This window comes from Rhinatrema bivittatum, chromosome 2, assembly GCF_901001135.1.
Source record: "Rhinatrema bivittatum chromosome 2, aRhiBiv1.1, whole genome shotgun sequence".
Taxonomy (NCBI): domain Eukaryota; kingdom Metazoa; phylum Chordata; class Amphibia; order Gymnophiona; family Rhinatrematidae; genus Rhinatrema; species Rhinatrema bivittatum.
The window spans coordinates 539,556,694-539,581,096 of NC_042616.1; the positions used below are offsets into that span (position 1 = coordinate 539,556,694).

At 44.9% G+C, this 24,403-nt stretch overlaps 1 long non-coding RNA gene across 1 annotated transcript in view; it reads right to left on the reverse strand.

The window, feature by feature from the left end:
* Nucleotides 1-1,543: 1,543 nt before the first annotated feature.
* LOC115086207 overlaps nucleotides 1,544-24,403 on the reverse strand; it is a 30,027-nt gene continuing 7,167 nt past the window's right edge. Inside the window, exons 4-5 of the long non-coding RNA XR_003855153.1 lie at nucleotides 16,450-16,540; nucleotides 1,544-1,867 (exon numbers count right to left, since the gene is read on the reverse strand). This is a non-coding gene — a long non-coding RNA (uncharacterized LOC115086207). The remainder of the gene's footprint in view (nucleotides 1,868-16,449; nucleotides 16,541-24,403) is intronic.

Sequence of the window (24,403 nt, forward strand, 5' to 3'; positions counted from 1 at the left end):
GGTCCTTATTCGTTGCATTCGTGGGTTCCCGAAACTTATGGCGAACCCCCACAAATGCAATGTATCATTAATGAATAAAACCCCCACCCTCCTGACCCCCCCCAAGACTTGCCAAAAGTCCATGCTGGTCCAGCGGGGGTCCTGGAGTGATCTCCTGCACTCGGGCCGTCGGCTGCCGTTATTCAAAATGGTGCCGATTGCCTTTGCCCTTACTTTGTCACAGGGGCTACCGGTGCCATTAGTCGGCCCCTGTCATATGGTAGGAGCAATGGACGGCTGGCGCCATCTAGAGCTCCTACCATGTGACAGAGGCCGACTAATGGCACCGGTAGCCCCTGTGACATAGTAAGGGCAAAGGCTATCGGCGCCATTTTGAATACTGGCAGCCAATGGCCCGAGTGCAGGAGATAGCTCCAGGACCCCCGCTGGACCACCAGGGACTTTTGGCAAGTCTTGGAGGGGTCAGGAGGGTGGGGGGTTTAGTTAATTAAATTTAAAGGGTTGGGAAGGGTTTTTTTTTTGTTTTTCCAACTTTAATGGAAAACGAATACTGAATTCAACTAATGGACGAATCAGGTTTCTCCCTATGAAAACAAATGCAATGTATTTGGGTCCCGACGAATACAAATACCAAATTGAATGAATCCGTCCCTTCTGCACATCCCTAATAACTTGCTGGTGTGATGGTTACTACTCTTAACCAAATAAACCTTGATATTTTTGCTGCAATGCCAACATTACTCTCTGCTTCAATGGCAGGTATAAAAGGGAATTGGATTTAGATAGTAGCTATCGAGGATCCCAACTTTTATGGTCTGTGGAACTGATGAACATGGGGGTAACCAGCACAGAACAGCGGTTACTACCCTTAATAGAAGCATGGGATTACTACCCTTAACCAATAACCCTTGAAGCTTTTGATGCAACTGTAACATTGCTTTCTGCTTTGAAGGAGGGGGTGGGGGCTGAATGGAAAGAGAAATTTGGATTCTCAAGCCATTACCTTTTTACAGTCTGGGGTACCGATGCTCAGACATTAAGTAAAAACACAGGACTGCTTCAATGGCCAAGTCCACAAGCAAAACACATCAAGTAAAACATGGGGGTAACCTGTACGATGTAGCAGATACTACCATGGGAAGTTTGCTTGGCAGACTGGATGGACACTCGGTCCTTTTCTGCCATCATTTCTATGTGTCTATGTTTCTGACTATATGGGGCTGCTTCTACTCCATCAGCTCCTGAAACAATATGTAATTGTTTTACTATAAAATAAAAGAAGTAATTGATAAGAAGGATCTACTTAAGGCCCATTCTTCTTTTTTTCCTAATAGGAATGTGTTTTCATTTTTAATGACATAGGCAATGTTGATTTTGTTTCAAAACTATGATGCTAAAAATATTCACAAAATTTCATTTTTTGTAATTTTTAATTCAGTGTGCACTAACTCAAATCTTGTGCAGTAAATCAAAATAATCATACTAAATGACAAATTAAAAGAAAACAAAAAAACCTTTAAAAAAGCACAAAAGAAAAAAGGGGTAAAAAACAAAACAAAATGAAAGCTTTATTGATGCACAACCTTACTATCTAATAGTACACAATATTCATATGTAATAGTAATTCTACTAAGAAGGCAAGAAAACAGATAAAAGAAGAGACTAATAGGCAGGAGATAACAAAAGATAAACAGATAGATAAAATGTAATATTGCATAAAACAAAATAATACTGACACCATTATAACCAATAACGTCCAACATTAAAGCAAGGAGAAAATGGAAAACTTGTTATACTTTGAAGAACATGAGCACCAGCACAACAGTGAGAAGCTAATTAATGCCTACTTTCCTCCTCCCTCCTTGGTCTGAAAAACAAAAGAAAGGAAAAACATGTCACTCAGCAAATATTAGCATCTCAAGCTTAAGTACATGTTATACAAATGCTACCTCTAATCATAGACTATCACAAGAAACATGCACAGACAGAGCACATCAAGTATACATTATCAACCTTCCTGCTACATTTCATTCACATAACACAACAAAGAAAAGTTCTTAAGGGGAAAGACAGAAGGACTCTCTGAGTACCTCCTTTGGGTTGATGTTGTGACCCTGGAAATAGGTTAGTGGTTGAAGTGAAGCTTTCCCCTTATATTACTAAATAGGGATGTGAATCGTTTTAGGACGATTAAAATTATCGTCCGATAATTTTAATATCGTCTTAAAACCGTTATGGAACACAATACAATACAGATTCTAACGATTTATCGTTATAAATCGTTAGAATCGTGAGCCGGCACACTAAAACCCCCTAAAACCCACCCCCGACCCTTTAAATTAAATCCCCCACCCTCCCGAACCCCCCCCAAATAACTTAAATAACCTGCGGGTCCAGCGGCGGTCCGGAACGGCAGCGGTCCGGAACGGGCTCCTGCTCTGAATCTTGTCGTCTTCAGCCGGCGCCATTTTCCAAAATGGCGCCGAAAAATGGCGGCGGCCATAGACGAAAAAGATTGGACGGCAGGAGGTCCTTCCGGACCCCCGCTGGACTTTTGGCAAGTCTCGTGGGGGTCAGGAGGCCCCCCACAAGCTGGCCAAAAGTTCCTGGAGGTCCAGCGGGGGTCAGGGAGCGATTTCCCGCCGCGAATCGTTTTCGTACGGAAAATGGCGCCGGCAGGAGATCGACTGCAGGAGGTCGTTCAGCGAGGCGCCGGAACCCTCGCTGAACGACCTCCTGCAGTCGATCTCCTGCCGGCGCCATTTTCCGTACGAAAACGATTCGCGGCGGGAAATCGCTCCCTGACCCCCGCTGGACCTCCAGGAACTTTTGGCCAGCTTGTGGGGGGCCTCCTGACCCCCACGAGACTTGCCAAAAGTCCAGCGGGGGTCCGGAAGGACCTCCTGCCGTCCAATCTTTTTCGTCTATGGCCGCCGCCATTTTTCGGCGCCATTTGGAAAATGGCGCCGGCTGAAGACGACAAGATTCAGAGCAGGAGCCCGTTCCGGACCGCTGCCGTTCCGGACCGCCGCTGGACCCGCAGGTTATTTAAGTTATTTGGGGGGGGTTCGGGAGGGTGGGGGATTTAATTTAAAGGGTCGGGGGTGGGTTTTAGGGGGTTTTAATGTGCCGGTTTTTCGATTTTTCGATTTTTAACGATTTTTCACGATATTTTACCCCCCCAAACGGCAACAATACGATTCCCTCCCCCTCCCAGCCGAAATCGATCGTTAAGACGATCGAGGACACGATTCACATCCCTATTACTAAATATGTTGATCTGATTGCTGCCATCACTTCCACATATCAATCAGAAAAGGATGAAAATCACATTAAAAGTACAGCAAGAGACATTGATTTGTAATCAGATGGATGTCACATTAGACTCATTAAAGTCCCCCCTCCATGCCACACTCCATAGCATATTTCAATAAAGAGCTTCCAACATAAGATCATGGATGTGTGATCTGAATTTATATCCTCTTTTTCTCTCAAGAATGGAATCTTAGTAAGTGTGTATGTGTGTGGTTGATTAATTGACAACTCCTTTGTTATGACAATGTTTGCTTTTACTTAGCTTTGGTCAAGAAACATATTTGGAAGATCTGTGTCTCCTACCCAAGGGTGAGATAAGACATGAGTAGCATTAATCTGTATTCAATTTGCAGATGCTTCTACGGAAGGCCAAGGCTTCAACCTGGGTCTAGGCCAAGGCCCAGGCCTCAAGGCCCAGCCTTCATTGGATACCTGATAGATAAGTTAAGTTTGTTTTAATTTTTCTGGGGTCTCGGCCAAAGCCCTGGCATCGTCCCAGGTCGAGGCTGAGACCCAGCATCATGCTCGGGCCTAGGCCATGGTCCCTGCTTTGGGCTTTGGCATATGCCTTCAGTGAGGCCCTGGCATCCACCTAGGTCTAAGCCCAATGCATTCATTTAAAATGAATGCGATGAATCATATTTGTTTAATTTGGGGAGCCTCCAAATGAAATGAATTGGCCTTATTTGTTGCATGTTGTACATTCATTTTAAATGAATGCACATCCTTAATAGTGACCACAACATTGTATATATTATTAGAAAGGGATCTTCGTGTTCTTTCAAACAAGCACAATTTTGGCTTGCTACAAGGATCCTGGGCAAAGTAAGTGCAATGTAGTTTTGTGTAGTCCTTTGAAAGGACTGCAAATATAGCCATGCTATCCTGTATAAGGGACCGATGTTGCTGGTCAATGGGGCAACATGTTGCTGCTGGTAGGGCAACTCATAAAATCTCCCATTAGGAAAGTATTTCTCCCCTTTTGAGGGAATAATATTGGCTTCCAGTATGGTACCTCTTAACTTTGACCTTTAAAACCCTTTGAGGCATGGGACCACAATATCTATGTTCTAGATTTGAATGGTATGAGCCTATTAGGGTGCTGAAATCATGCCAGGAAATCCAGTTTACCATTCTAACAGTAGATTCTAGGAGCAAGAGCAAATGCCTTTTCCATGGCAGCACCATAGGTATAAAATTCAGTTCCATTAGAGTTGAGACACATCACTGACTATGTTAACTTCATAAATTTTTTAAAACCAGGTCAATCTAATTAAATTAAGCTCCAAGGGACTAGATTGCAGGAGGAGTGTTGTTCTCTAGATGTTTAGGAAATTTTTTTCAGAGGAAAGGGGGCTAAAGCTATGTATTAGGGATGTGAATCGTTTTTTGACGATTTAAAAAAATCGTCAGATAATTTTTAAATCGTCAAAAATCATTAGAGTGTGTGATACAATACAAATTCCCCTGATTTATCGTCAAAAATTGTTAAATCGGGCACGGGAATTATTTGGGGGGAGGGCGGGAAAACCGGCACACCAAAACAACTCCTAAACCCACCCGACCCTTTAAAACCAATCCCTTACCCTCCCGAAACCCCCCCCCAAAATGTTAAATTACCTGGTGGTCCAGTGGGGGGGGGGGGGGGGGCGGTCCTGGTGCGATCTCCTGCTCTTGGGCCATCGGCACCATTTTGGCTGCTACTAATATAAATGGCACTGATGGCCCGATAAAAAAAAAACCCACCCGACCCTTTAAAACCAATCCCTTACCCTCCCCCACCCTCCTGAACCCCCCACCAAAATGTTAAATTACCTGGTGGTCCAGTAAGGGGGGGGGGGGGGTCCTGGCGCGATCTCCTGCTCTTGGGCTATCGGCACCATTTTGGCTGCTACTAATATAAATGGTGCCGATGGCCCAATAAAAAAAAACCCCACCCGACCCTTTAAACCGACCCCCTTAGCCTCCCCCACCCTCCTGACCCCCCCAAAACCTTTTAAAATTACCTGGTGGTCCGGGGGGGGCGTGGGGAGTGATCTCCTGCTCTCGGGCCATCGGCTGCCACTCATAAAGATGGCGCCGATGGCCCTTTGCCCTTACCATGTGACCGGGTATCCGTGCCATTGGCCGGCCCCTGTCACATGGTAGGAGCATTGGATGGCCGGAGCCATCCAGTGCTCCTACCATGTGACAGGGACCGGCCAATGGCACGGATACCCGGTCACATGGTAAGGGCAAAGGGCCATCGGCGCCATTTTTTTTTAGCGCAGCTGATGGCCTGGAAATGGGAGATTGCTCCCCGCGGCCCCCCTGGACCACCAGGTATGTATAAAAGGTTTTGTGGGGGGGGGGGGGTCGGGAGAGTGGGGGAGGCTAAGGGGGTAATTTTAAAGGGTCGGGGTGGGGTTTATTTTATCGGCGCGGGCCTCACTAAAAAAAATTAGTGATGTGAATTGGAATCGGAACTGATCCCAATTCACATCTCTAATGATCAGATTCCCCCAGCCGAACCCGATCGTTAAAACGATCGGGCACACAATTCACATCCCTACTATGTAATGGTCGTTCCTTTTGGATTTATATCAACTTATGGTATTTTATAATTTAATACTAGTCTCTGGGTGACCCTAAATAAGACCAATTAGAATTGAGTACTCTGATTGTAGATTGTATTAGTGGTTGTTTCTTTTAAGTAATTTTGTTATGTTTTGATTATGTCATATTCATTTTGTTATGCTGATGTCTGTTGGGTTCCTGGATGGGTTATGGTTAATTTTTTTCAGGGTTTTTTTTGGAATAGCATGGAATAAATGCAGGGGATGTCCAAGGTAGTGATATGAATTACAATGCTAAATTAATTGAATGGATGGGCAGACTGGATGGGCCATATGGTCCCGGGGGATTCCACGAAGACCACGGTTGAACAATGGAAGTATCAGCATTTTCCTGTTTGATGACATCAGCGAAATGTAATTTCAAGTTTAACTTGCGTATGAATGGTTACCATGGTTTAACATTTATATCAACAACAGCCCATTCACCTTTTGATGCTAGGATTACAGTACAAAGTTGATGGTTGATCCAACAAGTTCATTGATGAAAGAAATACAATCAATAGTGGAGACACTGTGTGGTTTAACTGAGAAGGAGCAAAAATACTTGGTGACGGTGAACCCTCGTATCCCAGACATTTATTCAGTTCCTAAAATTCATAAAGACTTGGTTCATCCTCCTATCAGACCGATAGTGGCATTGAATGGATCTGTACTGGAACTTCTGGCGGTACTATTAGATCGGATATTACAGCCATGTGTACAAGAGACAAAGTCATATATGAAAGACACAGCACATTTTTTGAGACATTTACAATCATTGTCATTGGATTGTGGAAACCAATATTAGATGATCACTATGGATGAAAGTGCTTTATATACGAACATACTGCAAGATCGTGCCTTACAGGTATTACAAGAAGTATTAAAGATGAGAGAGGGCGCCCAGCAGATTTCATTGCTATTTTTGATCCAACTTGCCGAGATTGTCATTTATAATAATTATTTTAGTTTGAATTGGTTTATTATCAGCAGATCCATGGCATTCCAATGAGTTCCCCATTAGCACCAACTACAGCAAATTTATATATGGCATTGTTTTAGTAATAGCACATATACAATTCCAATTGGTGGCCATTCATTGAAAGCTGGTGTAATTGAGGCAGATTTTATAAATTTGTGCGAGTGCATACTTTTGTTCGTGCACCAGGCGCGCGTATCTTATAAAATCCGGGGTCGGCGCGCGCAAGGGGGTGCACATTTGTGCAACCTGCACGCGCTGAGCGCTGCCTGTTCCCTCCAAGGCCGCTCTGAAATCGGAGCGGCCTCGGAGGGAACTTTCTTTCCATCCCCCCGCACCTTCCCCTCCCTTCCCCTCCCTAACCCCCCCCCCCCCCGGACCTATCTAAACCCCCCCCTACCTTTTGTTGGCAGATTTACGCCTGCTGAAAGCAGATGTATATCTGCGCGCGCCAGTGGGCTGCTGGCGCGCCATCACCCGACCCAGGGAGGCCTCGACCACCCTGACCCCGGACCACCCCCTGACCCCGGACATGCACCCTCCCCACCCCTTTTACGAAGCCCCAGGACTTACGCGCATCCCAGGGCTGTGTGCGCGCCGGCGGCCTATGCAAAATAGGTGCGCCGGTGCGAGAGGGCCCTGCGCGCTTAAATCCGGCCAGATTTACACGTGCAGGGCATTTAAAATCCGGCCCATTATATTGATGACATTTTTTTCATATGGAATGCATCTGAAACTTTGTTGACAGAATTTTGCGATTGGATCAATACAGTAGATAGAGATGTGAATCGTGTCCTCGATCGTCTTAACGATCGATTTCGGCTGGGAGGGGGAGGGAATCATATTGTTGCTGAACGACCTCCTGCAGTCAATCTCCTGCCGGCGCCATTTTCCGTACGGAAAACGATTCGCGGCAAGAAATCGCTTCCTGAACCCTGCTGGACTCCCAGAAACTTTTGGCCAGCTTGGGGGGGCCTCCTGACCCCCACAAGACTTGCCAAAAGACCAGCGGGGGTCTGGAACGACCTCCTGCGTCGAATCGTTTTTGTCTATGGCCGCCGCCATTTTGCGGCGGCCATTTTGCAAAATGGCGCCGGCTGAAGACAAAAGGATTCAATTGAGGGGGCCGTTCCGGACCGCCGCCGTTCTGGACCACCGCTGGATTCCCAGGTAATTTAAAGCATTTGGGGGGGGGTTCGGGAGGGTGGGGGATTTAATTTAAGGGTCAGGGGTGGGTTTTAGGGGGTTTTAGTGTGCCGGTTTTCCTGCCCTCCCCCTTCCCCCGATTTACGATTTTTTAACGATAAATCGGGGGAATTGGTATTGTATCGTGGCCCTAACGATTTTTGACGATTTAAAATATATCGGACAATATTTTAAATCGTCAAAAAACGATTCACATCCCTAGTAGATAATAATTTAAAATTCACAGCTCAGAGATCAAGAAATCATGTCACATTTTTGGATGTTCAGATACAGGTGGTTCAGGGCTCATTCATTACGACTGTTTTTCGTAAAAGCCTTTGGTCTTGTCAGCTTTCCACGACAAACCTCCTGAACCCACCAAACGTTCAGCTGAGGAGGACATCATTTATCAAGTAAAAGATGTATTAGACGTCCGTTTCCATCATAGACGATGAGAGTATCTTCTCTCCTGGGAGGGGTATGGCCCTGAGGAGAATACGTGGGAGCCAGCCTCCAACATTCTGGATAAGACTCTTCTTCACCAGTTTCATTTTGACCACCCTGCTAAGCCTCTTCAGTCTCTGCTGTCAACCGCCTGCCTAGAATCCTGGTTTGTTCTTCTTCCTGGTCTTTGTCTTCCAGACTGCTCCATCCAGGAGGCCTCACCTAAGTCCAAGGGGCTCGGGTCCTCCCAGGCTCCTCCTGGGGGGACATCGGGCTTCCAGTGGTGAAGTTCCAGTTGGCCTCCTGGTTCCAGCTTCTCCTCTCCTCAGTTTTCCATGACTACTCTTTGGATACTCATCCTCAGGAGACCGCACGTAAGTCCAAGCGGCTAGGGTCCTCACGGGTTCCTCCTGGGGAGACCTCGGGCTTCCAGTGGTGGAGATTCAGCTGGTCTCCTGACTTGGACCGCCTCCTGGCTATGACCTTCACTGTGGGCCTTCCCACGGTGCGCCATCATCAGTTCTAGTCGGTTCAAGAGTCCACGAATCCGACAGTAAAACTGTATAAGGCTTGCTTTCTAGCTCTATATGTGGATAACAGCCTGTCCTGGAATGTTGCCAGAGCTGTCACAAAGATGTGCCCTGAATGGTGGATCAGGAGATAACGGCAAACTTCTTATTAGTTGATACTTATGTATACTGATAGGTAGACATCTAACCATTAATATCTATACCATAGGTGAGAAGAATATTTATTAGGTCATTAGTTGTAGAAAGCATTTAATGTCTCATAGATTAAAGAGTATGATGGCTATCACTAGACTGCTTAGAGTCTGTAGCCTAAATGTAAAGCCTGCATTTATAGAGGCCAAGGAGGCTTGTTAGTACTTCAGCTATACATCATGCACTAGTGTGTCACCTAATAATGTCAAGTTTTATATGAACAAGATACAATTCAGAAAAAAAACAGTATTGAGTACACACATTTGACTATACTATTCACTATGCTCACCTTGCTGCCGTTGAGGTACCATGATGTCTAGGTGGCCAACTGCTACCACAGTAGCTTTGGAAAGAATGTTGCACACCAGCAGTCAAGGTACGTCCCACTACTTCTGTATTAGCTCAGCAATGCTGCAGTTGTGGTGGTAGATGCTATTTATGGCATACCGGATCCTCTTCCAAACCAGCTCTTTCCTGTAGGCAGGACTGTACAGCGTATTCTGGACCCACATGACATGCTTTACCAGCATATCTACCTCATCAGGTAGGAAGTTGGGCTTCCAGCTCATAGCTCCATGTTCCTGAGACATAGTGCAAGTAGGACAAGAAATGGGAAAACTATCCTACCAGCGGTAGTTTGCGTGAGTACACGCGCACATTACACAAAGGTGGGGTCAATGTGCGCGAACAAGCATTCTGCACATATCTTATTAAAGTTCATGTTGAACATGTACACCCATGTTGGTTTGTGCATATATAATTTAAAATACTTAAACATACATGCGACAATTAGGTAGATGGTTTTATGTGGAATTCTCCACCCACATGTTAATGATATCCACAGTGATATGCCTGAAGATCATTAAGCAATCAAGGGGAGGCTCTTCCAGCTCATGCATAATCATTGTGGACAACATCAACACCTAAGTGCCTTGGAGTGTGGAGGAATGGCTTATCACAGGTGCATGCTTGAGATGATATTCTCTGTGACCTTGCAGTCCAGATCCAGCATTCTCCTTAGGGCTTCCTATGTGGACAGTACCTGGAGTGGACTTGCACTCACAGCTGCTATTGGTCTAGTACATGGTAATTCATGGAACTGAGGATACAATACAATAACATAATAGGTCTAGAAGATTAAGCCTAGGAAACTTATCTATTCTCTCTATCTGCTTATGGGCATTAATATAGGAAGTCTCTAATTCTTACATATTTATATGTATCCTGTATCTTTAAAATTGTCCATGCCAGATTTTAGATTTTACCCATATCTTTTCTTTTTCCCTCCTATCCCTTTGTGATGACAAATCAATATCAATGTGAACTAGCGGGGGATAATCCCACATCGCCTGAACCTCCAGCTGCTAAACTAGCTCTGTTAAATACCTTCTTTCAGGTCATTATTCTAATCCATTCCATGTTCAATGCATGGAAGAGGTTGAGGGGCCCAGAATGATATATCAGCAAGGAGAGAGTGATTGATTTCTGCTGGGAGCTTCCTGAAGCCCTATGAAGAGTAGGATATAAGAGAGCTATTGTTTTGTTTACACATTGAAGGGATTTTCAATGGCTACAGATTATCAGCATCAAGATGGGTCAGCTGACTGAAAGTTAGGGATGCATAAGAGCCTTTTTTTTGACAGGTAGCTAATACATCTCTTTTGTTTGTGTCATATTGCATGTATGTTCTTTGACATCTCAAGTCCTTGAGATTACAAGAAAATTTAATTCTTAAACTTGTACCCTAACAATTTCTTCACATTCTGTATATATTATTATGTACAGGTAGCTAAATAACTACTGCAGATTGGGAATGCAGGATCACAGTGGAAAACCTTAGATGGCTGATAGTGACTATGGGGGTTCTCTCACTCCAACCCCCAACTCCTCCTCTTTGCTCTGGTGATGCAGAACTGACATCCCTAGCCCATGCCTTAATTACAATGTGTTTCTGTGTACTTTCTTTCCCCTTTACCCTGTGGTAATAAGGCCTCTATGTGTAATCCCTCTTCCCCTGCTGAGTCTGGATTAGTTCCTCTCCAGCCACATAACTTTTCATATGTGTTTCAATATTAATTTTGGGGGAAACAACCCAGAGTGGCTTTCTGGGACCCAAGGAAGTAGAGTAGAGCCAGCTGTATACACTAGGTTCTGCCTATCTCTTAGAAATAGAGCTGAGGTGGATGTTCCTACTTTCCTGCACAAACAGAGCAGAACACTGATCAGTTCTGGCTGCCCAGGGAAGAATAGCCACATGACCCAGATTTAGGTGTTATGTGTTGTCATTATTGAGAAGGCCATGAAGCCTAATGGCCAAGACTGAAGGGACACAAGTTGATTGCATGTTTGTCCCACTACTTAAGGAGCTACTAGATATGCCAGCTTCTTGGCCAAGTTGCTGCTTAGCATACTGGATTTCCACACTCCCTCCTCTACCTCTGGAGACCATACTAGGGTAGGAGGAACGTGCAAGAGAGGGGATTGTTAGGGGAAGGTCCAGCGACGCACGAAAAGCCCCGGGACACATGTTGGTTAGGGGAAGGAGGGCCACATTAAAGAAATCAGTGGACATACGTAGAATACTGGAGATAAGGGATTTTACTCCCGGAGATGAAAAAGCAATGGGCCTGTCCCATTTTGTATGTACCTTCAGGTTCCTGCCTGTGTTGCCTATGGCCACATGTGACCCAGGGTGAACTGAATGAAGGGATTGGAAGGAATCTGAGTAAGAGCAAGAAGAAGAACAAGAGAGTTAATGTGGTGGGGATGGTGGGCATTGACATGAAGAACAAGGATCACCATGATAGAAAGGAACAGGGAGGCTAGAAAGGGAGCCCCAGTCTACTCTTCTTCTTACCTTGGTGATCCTCCATCTGCAGCCTCTAGCAACTCACAGTTAGCCTTTGCTCTCCAGGCTTATTGAGCTCTGCTAGAATTAGAGTGGCTGAGAGTTGAGCACTGCAGGAGGCTAGAGGTGAAGGATCACTGGGATAACTAAGCAGAAAAATGTTTTGGTATCTATGGGGTAGATTTTAAGAGGTACGCATGGGCATACATTTGCGCGTGCTACCCAGCGCGCACACATGTACGCCCGATTTTATAACATGCGTGCGCAAGCGTGCGCTTGTTATAAAATCTTGCACACGCCAAACCCGTGCCAAGCCACGCTGTCTTCCCCCATTCCCTACCCCCACCCCACCTTCCCTTCCCCTACATCCCCCGCCCTTTCCCCCCTTTTTTCTTTTTTTTTTCGTTGTTGTACAACTTACTTCAGCCCTGGGGCTCAAGTAAATTGCATGCGCCTTCCAACTGCTGGCGCGCGATCCCCTGCACAGCGGCATATAGCCACTCTGCCAGAAGCCTCTGATCCCGCCCCACCCCCTCCCCACCCCTTTTTGCAGGTTCTGGAACTTACATGCTTCCCGGGGCTTGACGTGCGTCGCCGGACCTTTTGAAAATAGGCCCAGCGCACGTAACCTTTTGAAAATCCGGCCCAATGTGTGTGTGTGTGTGAATTTAGGAGAGTGTTCATTCCCAGCCCTGGCCCTTTCCCCTCACACAGGTCACAGCTGTGTTGCTTCCACCTCTTCTTTCTTTTCTTGCCCTCTCCCCAGCTCCACAGTTCCACTTCCTTATGGTTTACAAATTAAGCCCACATCTCTCTTTCCTTAACCATTCAAGTACATGTCTCCTTATTAAGTCACTTCCCATAGCTTAGGGGTGCAGAAAGCTACTGGTTACTTGGTGTGTTCATCAGTTCTCTTGGACATGAATGTATTGCCTTATATTGTACTGCTTGACCTTCTCTTGTCCTTCTTTGATGTAGAATGAAAGGATCTTCAGCATTTGCTGGATGCATTTCTCTCAATTTACCTACCACACCCAACCTTCTCAGCTGCAATCCTGCTTTCCTTTTAAATAGATAACTCAAAGACTGCCATACTACCCTGGGACTCAGGTACCAGCTGCTTGCAGTCCATGGGCAAAGGTTGGGGATCTGCCTTTCGAGTCCACTCACTGGCTGGCAGGGTTTCTATCCCGAGTTTTTTGGGGATTTCAGAGATTTCTCTGGACCTCTGGGTGTTGCTTGGGGAGAGGGCACGGTGATCCTCGCTCTGGGGGGACCAGGATAGGGAAGACCTGCCCTACTGTGACTTCCTAGGAAGCAGAGGAATAGTGGGGAGTCCCTGTAGTGACTTCCCATTTTTCAGGCATTTTTTGGGAAAGACAGTGTGGTAAGAAGACTTTGATGCCCCTTCTTCGTGCTTTGACAGAGGAACATTAACAGCAGTGTGTTCCTGGGGATCCCTTGCCAACTGGAGTTAAGAGAGAGAGATTGTGAGACACATTGGAAAACTGTTGGTAAGATGTATATTTATTTACATCTAAGGAGCCCCCACTTGCAGGCCTAGGCAGAAAAGTGCATTCAGCTAAACACACTTTTCTGCATGCACTGTAACACACATTCTCTGTGGGCAAAAGTCAATGCTAATTCAGCAAGGAGTTTTGCACTCATAAAATGTGTGTTTCCAAACAGGAGTGTTGCTTGGTGCCCTGGCAGTGAAATTCCATGCCAATGAGGTCATTAAGCATTTTCTCTGATGTAGAGACTGCATTTTATCAGCATATCTTATTTTGCACTGGAAAGTTAACCTCTGGTTACAGCTGGAGTTAGGTTTGCAGTGCTATTATAAAAAGAGTCAAAACATTAACACAAAGATGAAAATAGTCTAACATAATAACTGATTTATTTGAGTAAATGGCAGCAGCCACCACTTACCCAGTGTCGAGCTCGGGGGTGGACCCTTATCCTGAGGCAGTGGAGAACCACTTCCTGGTAGGGACCAGGAAGCAACTGCCCCCAGGAGGCGGAGCACTGGAGGAGACAGAGACTAGGAAGAGCTTCACCACTGGAAGCCCGAGGTCCCCCCAGGAGGAGCCCGTAGGGACCCGGGCCGCTTGGACTTAGGTGGGCCTCGCAGGGTCTCCTGGGAGAATGGAAGACTGGCGTGCCCACAGGTAGAAAGGGAGCGCGGTCAGGCTCGAGACTAGAGGTCAGATGGAACAAGGAGGACCAGAAGAGCGTAGGGGGTGACAAGGCTAGGAACAGAGCCAGAATCTAGAGACATGTTCAAGCAGGCAGAGGTCAAAGTCCAGGAGTCAGTTCGAGGAGTAGTCAGCAAAGCAGAGGTCAGGTCCGGAGGTCAGACGAGGTCACAGGCAGGCCGAGGTCAGAAAACAGGCAGCAGGCAGGCAGGTCAAGGAGCAAGCCGAGGTCAGTACCATTGAGATAGTCCGGAGGTACTACCTGGGAAGATGGACAGATGAACAGGAACAGGAGGACGCTGGAGTACTAGGATGCAGGAACAGAACTGGAACAGAAGGATCCTGGAACGAGACTTGGAACAAGACTGGAGCAAGAAACAACGCAGTGACAATCTAGCACAAATGCCGACCCGATTGCCAAGGCAAGGAAGTACAAGCAGGGACTTCCTTATAACAGGGGATCAATCAGGATGCGCCGTGGAGCTAGGACCCGCCCTTGGCCCTACAAGAGGCTGGGTGGTCCGCGTGCACGTGCGTGCACGTAGGGGCATGGCCAACACAGCCAAGGAAGCTGAGCTCCGGCATGAGGCCTGGTGCGCAGTGGAAGGCACGGCGACTGCCGCCGCGGGACGCCGGAGCCTGGAAATGCTTGCAGCAGCGGCTAGGGAGGCCAACCCGGGATCTGCCGTGGAACCATGAAGGTGAACAGGCCCATGCGCGGGCCGGGCGCGGACAGGATTCGTAACACCGAGGTAGCCTGTCAAGGATGCCTCCTCTCTCTTCCCTAGTTAAAATGGGCATTGCATCTTTACCAAATGCACAGTTTATAGTTTCTTACCATTTATAAACTCTGAATGCATTAGCATATTCTAGTTTACTGCATTGGGAGTTTACCCAAAATAATAATACTGGCGTTACAAAATGTGCAGTGAAAACCTGCACCCATTTTATTAGCAACAAGATTAGTGCATTAGCCGGTTGCAGTCTTGACCCCTGGGAAAGACAGAGGAATTGAGACTCTCAGTGCTAAGGCACTGTTAGCATTGCAGGAGATTTTCTGATCAAACAAGATAAATCCTGGCAACTTGTGAAACTCTATTAATCAAGGCCTACAAAAGAAAGGATGCACTCCCAAAGTTGTAAATAAAGTGCATTTTTATCTAAATTGTTTTTAAAAACTATGTACAATGTGTTAAAATTATTAAAATAAAATAGGTTAGGGGTGAGAAAAACTAGGGACCAAAACTATTTACAACTGAAAAAAGGGGCTGGAGCACTAGGAAGACTAGAGATGGCAGATTTAGGGACCTGGCTGGAACATTCCCAACTTTCTTAAAAAATGGTGCAGGCCATCCATTGCTCCTACCATGTGACAGGGGCCGACCAATGGCACCGATAGCCCCTGTCACATGGTAAGGGCAAAGGGCCATCAGCACCATTTTGATTAGTGGCATCCGATGCCCAAGAGGGGGAGATTGCTCCCGGGCCCCCACTGGACCACCAGGGAATTTTGGTAAGTCTTGGGGGGGGGGGGGGTTGCAATTAATTAAATTTGAAGGGTTGGGATGGATTTGGGGTATTTTTTTTTAATATGCCCTTTCTCCCCTCCCCAAAAACGATAAGAAAACCACATGAAATTTTGTGGGTTTTCTTATCGTTTCATCGCCCCCCCCCCCTGAAATGCGACAAAATAGGAAATATCGTCTCTATTTCCTATTTCGTCGCAAATGAATGCACATCCCTATTGAGTACACAGATTTGACTATACTATATACTATGCTCACCTTGCTACCGTTGAAGTACCATGATATCTAGGTGGCTAACTGCTACCACTGTACCACACAGCAAGGCATCTAGGGCCACTAAGCTGTACATACCAGTTGTGTTGTATAGGGACTATATTATTAGCATACAAAGAAATGGTTGAGTGGTTGTGAAGAACCTGAAGGTTTCCCAGCTAGAACCAGAAGGTACCTTTCAATGAACACTTCATGATAGCACTCCCTGTGACTCTGAGAGCATTCTCGATATAGGTATGTGTGAATGAGGATTTTGATAAGCTGAAAGCAGAGGCAAGGTCATGCAGAGCAGTAGGCCCATGTGTGTGTGCTGATAGAAACAGGACCTATACATACCATATTAATATGGCTAGAGAAGAACTTACCTCTAGCCCCAGCCCACCAAACCTGCAGCTGGTCCAACCACCTCCTATTATGTAGGTGCAACCACCAGGCCTTCTTCTTTAGGTCCTCAATCTATAGGATGGAATAGGATGAAAATGTTGAGAGTGCACTATAACTGTAATAGGGACTTCCATAATGGAATGTCAGAGTATCCTACTGATGTCTGAAGTGGGTAGCATGACTCTTGGTACTGCATTACTGTACAGAGAAGTGATGCAATGGCACCTGCACAGGCAGCCAGCATGAAGAACACTAATAAACTAGGTCACTATTAAGGTAGATGTGCAGTGCAGGCAGCGGGAATATCCATTTACATAGAGGTTCAGCTTTGAGGCGTATGAAGAACCATGCAGCAGGCCCTAATAATGTATGACTGGCTATTTATAAACATTAAGACCAGAATTGTCCAAAATATAGCAGCAGTGTAAATATGTATGCCTGTATGATGCTTTATATATTTTTTTATGTTTTGGAGACTGGTTGTTTAAATATTTTTTCTGTCTATTTTGGATTTATACTATATATATACATTATATTTTAATGTTACCTCTAGTATTTTGAATACTACATGTTTCTTAACTGCAAATATCACTGAAATGGTAATGAGCTGCTTGGCAAGCAAATATTTTGCAAATGAATGCAAAGCAGATCATTACTAGGTGATTTAATGTAAATAAAATAATGTGCCTTATCTGAAAAAGCATAAGACAGGTTAATTTATTCAAAGTTAAGCACAACTCAGGAGTTGTAGCTAACTTTCCCTGGAAGCATAGGGATGTTAACATGGTCTCATTGCTCCCAGAGCTGATATTTAAAGGGCCATAGTGGCCTGATCCAACCCTCCCCCAATATGTGAAAAATCCTGCTGAGGGTTTTGTAGGACTCTGACTCTCTCCCCCCCACTCCCCCCCCCCCCCCCATCTCTGGAGGTGGTACCTATACAATAACAGTTAAAATAAAAAAAAAAATAGCCTGTCTATGGTTCTCCTTCTTCCCAACGCCATCCTTTGAAGCATTTAGATGCCCCCAGCATCCAGACACCCCCAAAGTCATCCCAGAGCCCCTGTCATCCAGGACCCCCTCCAGGCACTCAGACACCCCTCTTTCCAGCTTGACCCCCTTCAAAGCATACCTAAAGATTTCCTGGTAGTTTAGTGGGGAGCAGAGCATCCCCTAGACTCCAGGCCCTGTGTCATCTGCCTTTGAGGTAAAATACAAAGGCTTAGTAAATGAGCCCCTTAGGGTTCTATTTAGTAAATATGCCTCTTGGGTGAGAAGATCCCAATGCTCTCACAGGCTGGTACCCACCTAAGAAATCCAAAATGCAACCAGATAACCTTGATTCAAACATTTAAAGATCAAAGCCATGATATTAAATTGTATTCTATATTTGACTATTAGCCAATAAAGCTCATATTGGACGGGCATAATATAATCAGACTTTCTTTTCCCCATCAATAAGTGTGCTGCAGTATTCTGGATTAACTGCAGCTGCCTAAGACAAGTCCCGGCCATGTCATGATAAAGTAAATTACAGTAATCCATTTTGCCCATAACTAGAGAATTTATCACTGTTACAAGGTCCTTAGATGATAAATAAGGACACAACTGCCAGATCTGCCTCAAACAACATAAAGAGGCACACATCATTGCTGATATTTGAGCAGTCATAGACAATTTACCATCCAACCTAACTCACAGACGAGTTATCACCACACAGACCAGGGCTGCTAATAGTGTAAGCATGCTTTTGGGAACAGTTTTTACCATGCTAATTTTTTTGCATCACACGTTAAGTAGCATTTTAAAATGCACATGAAATATTTTAGCACACACATGCATAACATTTTAGTGTGAGTTTTATTCCACAGGCCCCTAAGTCTTAAATTTGGACTTCCTTATACAGTAGGTTTGTCATTAAGAAGATAGCTTTTTATTCAATAAATGAATATCTGAAGATTGCCTGGCTTTCCTAGCATGCCCAATTTTCATTGGATTAAAAAGAAGCATTTCTCTGGATGTGTTTAGATGAAGGAGAAAAATAGTATGTATTTGTGATATTTTTACAAGTGCACATGCTTTTTTTTTTATTTTTACCAATCTTGACTATCCTTACCAAAAAATTCAGGTGTAAATTATGCAGGCCTTTTTAGCATGCATACTTTAATTTTTGAAGAAAGCAATTTCTGTTCTTTATTTTTGAAAATGAGTATCATGTATGTGCACTAAAAGTGCCCATGTGTGCAGGTCATTGCCCCCTGAATTTTCTTTGTGGAAGAGATAGCATAGAAAAACCATAATTATTGGATTTTTCTTTTAGTCGGTTGTAGGGAAGCTCATAGAGAGACTGTTCCTTTAGAGATTAAGGCTGAGAAGGAAACCATGTCTACCAGGAAATACATACTTGGAATTTGCACTTACATAAAATGTGCACAGTAAGATTCTTATGGCATAAAGTAGAAGTTGTATGGTAGGTAAACATGCCAGAGGAGATTGGAAATTACTTTTGTGTCAATTTGCTATATGGTGTTTACCTTTGCCATACTAAGACAAATATTCTTTATATTGTGAATGATGTCTTAAAGGTAAGTTATATACCCTTTCCAAAAATATCTATTCTCTAGCCAACCATCAAAATCATTAAAAACTCCTTCTGATATTGTTGGGCTGTTATTGTGGAGACAGAGCTGGATTTTAGTGGCCCTGTTGTAGAAGTGCCATTTTGGAACTGGTTTAATTTTTCAATCCTATGTTGAGCTTTCTTCTGTTGTGAGGTTACCTTCTTTTCTCTTTGGCACTGCTTCTTACTAGTTATAATGACTTTTATCTTCTTTTTGAATCCTGTGCTGCAGCTTGGAATAGTATAGCTGCTCCTGTCCCATCACTGGTCCCTAGGGAAGTTGTTGTCAGGGCTCCATGGTTACTGCTTCACCTTATCCTCTGGTCACTATGGAGATTCCTGGGTTTTTTTTTTTTAGATGTTATGGAGTGCACCATCTAAATTAATGGTGTTCGGGAAGCACCAAATTACTTTTTAATTAATTTCTTCAGTATTTTTATACCCTAACAATCCTTCTAACCCTATTAAAAATATTCCTTATGATTATTCTGAACTTTTTCCATGTTTATTTTTTATTCTTTAAATAGCCATACAGTTTGCGCAATTACCATTAAAACTTTTCTTGTAAAAGCCATTAACCTTAACTTTTCACTTTTAACTATGTAAGTCCTCAAGATCTTAGCAAGCCTTTCCTTTATTTTTTTAAAGGCTCTGTTTGTTTCTTAAAATTAATTTTTATCTCCAAAGGAGCAAGGCTCCCATTGGGGAAATTTGCATATACAAAATTGCTTTTGGGGCTGTAGAGTTGCTGTCAGACAGGTGGACAGGGTCCCCTTTCCTGACCACCACCAATGATTTCCTTCAATTGTTTTTCATTTTCTTTAATTCTTCAAAAAATCAATAGCCCCCCCCCACCTGAACCATGGGTACCCACTGACATCATCAATGATGGCAGGAGAAGTGTGGTCCACTCAACAGTTAAGTTGGGGGCATCCCCTGGGCCCTCTGACTCTAATCGCAGTATTTTATATTTTATTTTTTATAATTTTTATATTAAATTCATGGCAGCAGCAGCAGTGTAAGAAAGGCACTCACACAGGCAGCGATCTTGAATACCATAGAGGCCGGTAATCAATAATCTGCAGCTCTCCCATGGCTCTATTATCGGGAGGAGGAGGCCGACGGCAGCGGTCGCAATTTCAATCACAGCTGACCGCTGCCAGTCTGCTGTTTCCTCCCACTCTAGTTTCTCCGACGTTCTGAGCCACAACTCTTCCTCCACAACATCGCGCCCAGCTTTCTCTTTTGCTCCGATGCTCCCAATAACTGCTGTCGCATGCTGCAGGGGCCACTCTTCCGATCGCGGCCTACTTTATCTCAATCGCAGCAGATGTGAAAGGAGTCAATCTCTGACTCATGCCTCCTCTTTTTTTTTTTCCCTTTCAATCACAGCGTGCCTTGAGGACCCCGCCACCACAGCAACCGAGCACCATCATTCCTTACCACAGGGTGCCACCTTAGCACAGTACCTTGAAACCCAGGTAAATATTGTTTTTTTAATTTCTTATTTTATCTTATCTACAGCTTGATGAATCAAGGGTAAGTTACCCAGCTAACTCTTCTATTCAAAGTTAGCTGGCTAACTTAGGCCTGGATTCACTAAGCCATAATTTTTTATTGCAGGAAGGACCCCAATATTGTGTGGGAGGTTGTACTTATGATATTGTGCACCTCTTCCCAAAAAATATCTTGGCTGTTTTGCTGCATTGTTTTGTCTCATGGTAAAAGTACAAAACAAGGACCGCTGGGTCCTTGAAAGCCGGAGCATTTCGAAACTCCTTTGAGGAGTGAAAGAGAACTGTTTGGAGAGGCTGAGAGCTATCTGCATACCGGGGGTAAGGTTTGTCCCTGGCCCCGACGGAGTTGCCATACCACGCCCTCCCGTGTGACGTCGACCGCTGGGTCCTTGAAAGCCGGAGCATTTCGAAACTCCTTTGAGGAGTGAAAGAGAACTGTTTGGAGAGGCTGAGAGCTATCTGCATACCGGGGGTAAGGTTTTGTCCCTGGCCCCGACGGAGTTGCCATACCACGCCCTCCCGTGTGACGTCGACCGCTGGGTCCTTGAAAGCCGGAGCATTTCGAAACTCCTTTGAGGAGTGAAAGAGAACTGTTTGGAGAGGCTGAGAGCTATCTGCATACCGGAGGTAAGGTTTGTCCCTGGCCCCGACGGAGTTGCCATACCACGCCCTCCCGTGTGACGTCGACCGCTGGGTCCTTGAAAGCCGGAGCATTTCGAAACTCCTTTGAGGAGTGAAAGAGAACTGTTTGGAGAGGCTGAGAGCTATCTGCATACCGGGGGTAAGGTTTGTCCCTGGCCCCGACGGAGTTGCCATACCACGCACTCCCGTGTGACGTCGACCGCTGGGTCCTTGAAAGCCGGAGCATTTCGAAACTCCTTTGAGGAGTGAAAGAGAACTGTTTGGAGAGGCTGAGAGCTATCTGCATACCGGGGGTAAGGTTTGTCCCTGGCCCCGACGGAGTTGCCATACCACGCACTCCCGTGTGACGTCGACCGCTGGGTCCTTGAAAGCCGGAGCATTTCGAAACTCCTTTGAGGAGTGAAAGAGAACTGTTTGGAGAGGCTGAGAGCTATCTGCATACCGGGGGTAAGGTTTGTCCCTGGCCCCGACGGAGTTGCCATACCATGCACTCCCGTGTGACGTCGACCGCTGGGTCCTTGAAAGCCGGAGCATTCGAAACTCCTTTGAGGAGTGAAAGAGAACTGTTTGGAGAGGCTGAGAGCTATCTGCATACCGGGGGTAAGGTTTGTCCCTGGCCCCGACGGAGTTGCCATACCACGCCCTCCCGTGTGACGTCGACCGCTGGGTCCTTGAAAACCGGATCCCAGCGGCGCATCGCGTCCGCCGGCGCGTCGCCTAAGCCGCGCGCGCCGAAGGGGCACGCGCGACTTAGCTCCGACTTTGCTCAAGACTTTCTCAAGAATTGGACGGCTCTCTTCCACTTCTCCCCGAAGGGCAGGTAATTGCTATTTTAAAAGAAAAGGTGAGGTAAGCCCGTTTGAATTTCTTCTGACTGTATAATGCCTCATACAAAGCGGAAAGGACGTTTGAGACAGGAGTCCTCTGCTGCTGACCCGAACATCCCCGCTCAACTCAAAATAGAAGGGTTTTTTTCACCGGTAACAGCTTCAACACCGGGTGAAAAGTCCGCGGAGGTTTTTGGTGGGGAACAAGGCCTAAACCTTATGGACTGCCAAACATCTCTAAGCCCAGGTGCACCTGTGACCCCCCCACCTCCTAATCCAGGAAAAATCCAGGACCTCGTCCAAGAGAAACAGGCTAATGGCCAGGGGACTCGGGAATCAGAGGGAGGAACTGGGGAGAGTACTGGGGAATCCCTTCGAGTAATCAGGGATTTGACGAAAGAACGTGAGAGGGGGGATGATACAGCAGGCGAAATTAGTAGAATTTCGGAAGCCTGTCGTATAGGAATGGTGAAAACTGATTTTGAACTTCCTAAGTTAGATAGACCTAAAGTTATAACTTTGGACTCCATATGGCAAGCTATTGTAATTTTAGAAAAATCAGTGTCAATGCTAGCTACTAGTATGAATAAAACACAAGATATGATACAAGCTATTGAACCAAGGGTGAAAGTTCAAGAAGAACAAATCAAAGAAGTAACAAATAAAATATCTATAGTGCAGGATATTCAATTAACTATGATACAATCTGAAAATATTATGAAAAGGAGAATCGAAACCATGGAAAACAAATTAAGATATCTAAATTTAAGAGTCCTTAACTTCCCCAATGTTAAGTTAATCTCCCCAAAGGAACAGTTTAAAAAATACCTTAAGGATATTTTGATGATATCAGGTGATAAGGTACCAGAGATATTAAAAATGTATTTTGTTCCTATTCCTAAAAATACACAGGAGTTAAAAACTGGTGAGGTAAATTTGAATTTGAATTTAGAAACAGATTTAACTGCATATATAGAAGCACCATCAGAAGAATATATAGAACAAAGAGGAACTTTATTAGTCTCCTTTAAATATCCTACAGATAGGGATTTAGTTCTTAGAATTTTCTTAAAGAACCGTAATAAATTATATTACGGTCAAAAGGTATGGATATACCCCGATATAGTAAAAGATACTCAGACCCGAAGGAAAGTGTTTGTGGGGTTAGCAAAAGTAGCTAGAGATATTGGTGCCCAAGTTAACATTAGGTACCCCTGTAAATGCCTAATGAGGCATAAAGGAAACAGATATATTTTCTATGACCCTCGAGACATGGAAAAATATTTGGATAACAACAAAGAGGGAACTAGATAACCAAACCAACAGGTGATAAAGGAATAAGCTGTTATATTCTTTGTTTAAAATTATATACTATTGAAAAGTACTGTTCCCATTTTAATTACTGTAATGGGCCCTTCATTTCTTTCCTTATACACTGTAAACAGATTATATGGTTTGCTATTAATATTTTTCATTGCTATGTGAATTGTGGGTTATATATGTAGGTAAACTGATTGTTTGTTAAAAATGAAAATGATGATAAATAAAGAATTATAAAAAAAAAAGTACAAAACAAGGTGACATCACCCATTACCAGGTGAAGGCAGACCAACACACAGGGTCAGCACTGCCTTTAAGTGCCCAGCTGTGAAAAAATGTTTGCCAGCCAAGGTACCTAAAAGTGCAAGCTCTTGCAAGTGCAGAGCAAAGACTTAGGTGGAAAGGGGACAAAAATATCGCCCGTTTTAACTACGTGAGAGAGAAGTGTGTTAATGTGTGCTGAAGGCGAGTGTGAGTGCCAGAGAGAGAGGTAGACTACATGAGGGATTGTGTATGTGTGTGAGAGGGATTGGGCATGCATGTGTGAGGGACAGAGGGAGAGTATATGTGCAAGAGAGAGAGAGAGTGGAAGCCTATGTAGGGGGCTATATGAGAGAGAGAGTCTCTACTAGGGATGTGAATCGTTTTAGGACGATTAAAATTATCGTCCGATAATTTTAATATCGTCTTAAACCGTTATGGAACACAATACAATACAGATTCTAACGATTTATCGTTATAAATCGTTAGAATCGTGAGCCGGCACACTAAAACCCCCTAAAACCCACCCCCGACCCTTTAAATTAAATCCCCCACCCTCCCGAACCCCCCCCCCCCAATAACTTAAATAACCTGCGGGTCCAGCGGCGGTCCGGAACGGCAGCGGTCCGGAACGGGCTCCTGCTCCTCAATCTTGTCGTCTTCAGCCGGCGCCATTTTCCAAAATGGCGCCGAAAAATGGCGGCGGCCATAGACGAAAAAGATTGGACGGCAGGAGGTCCTTCCGGAC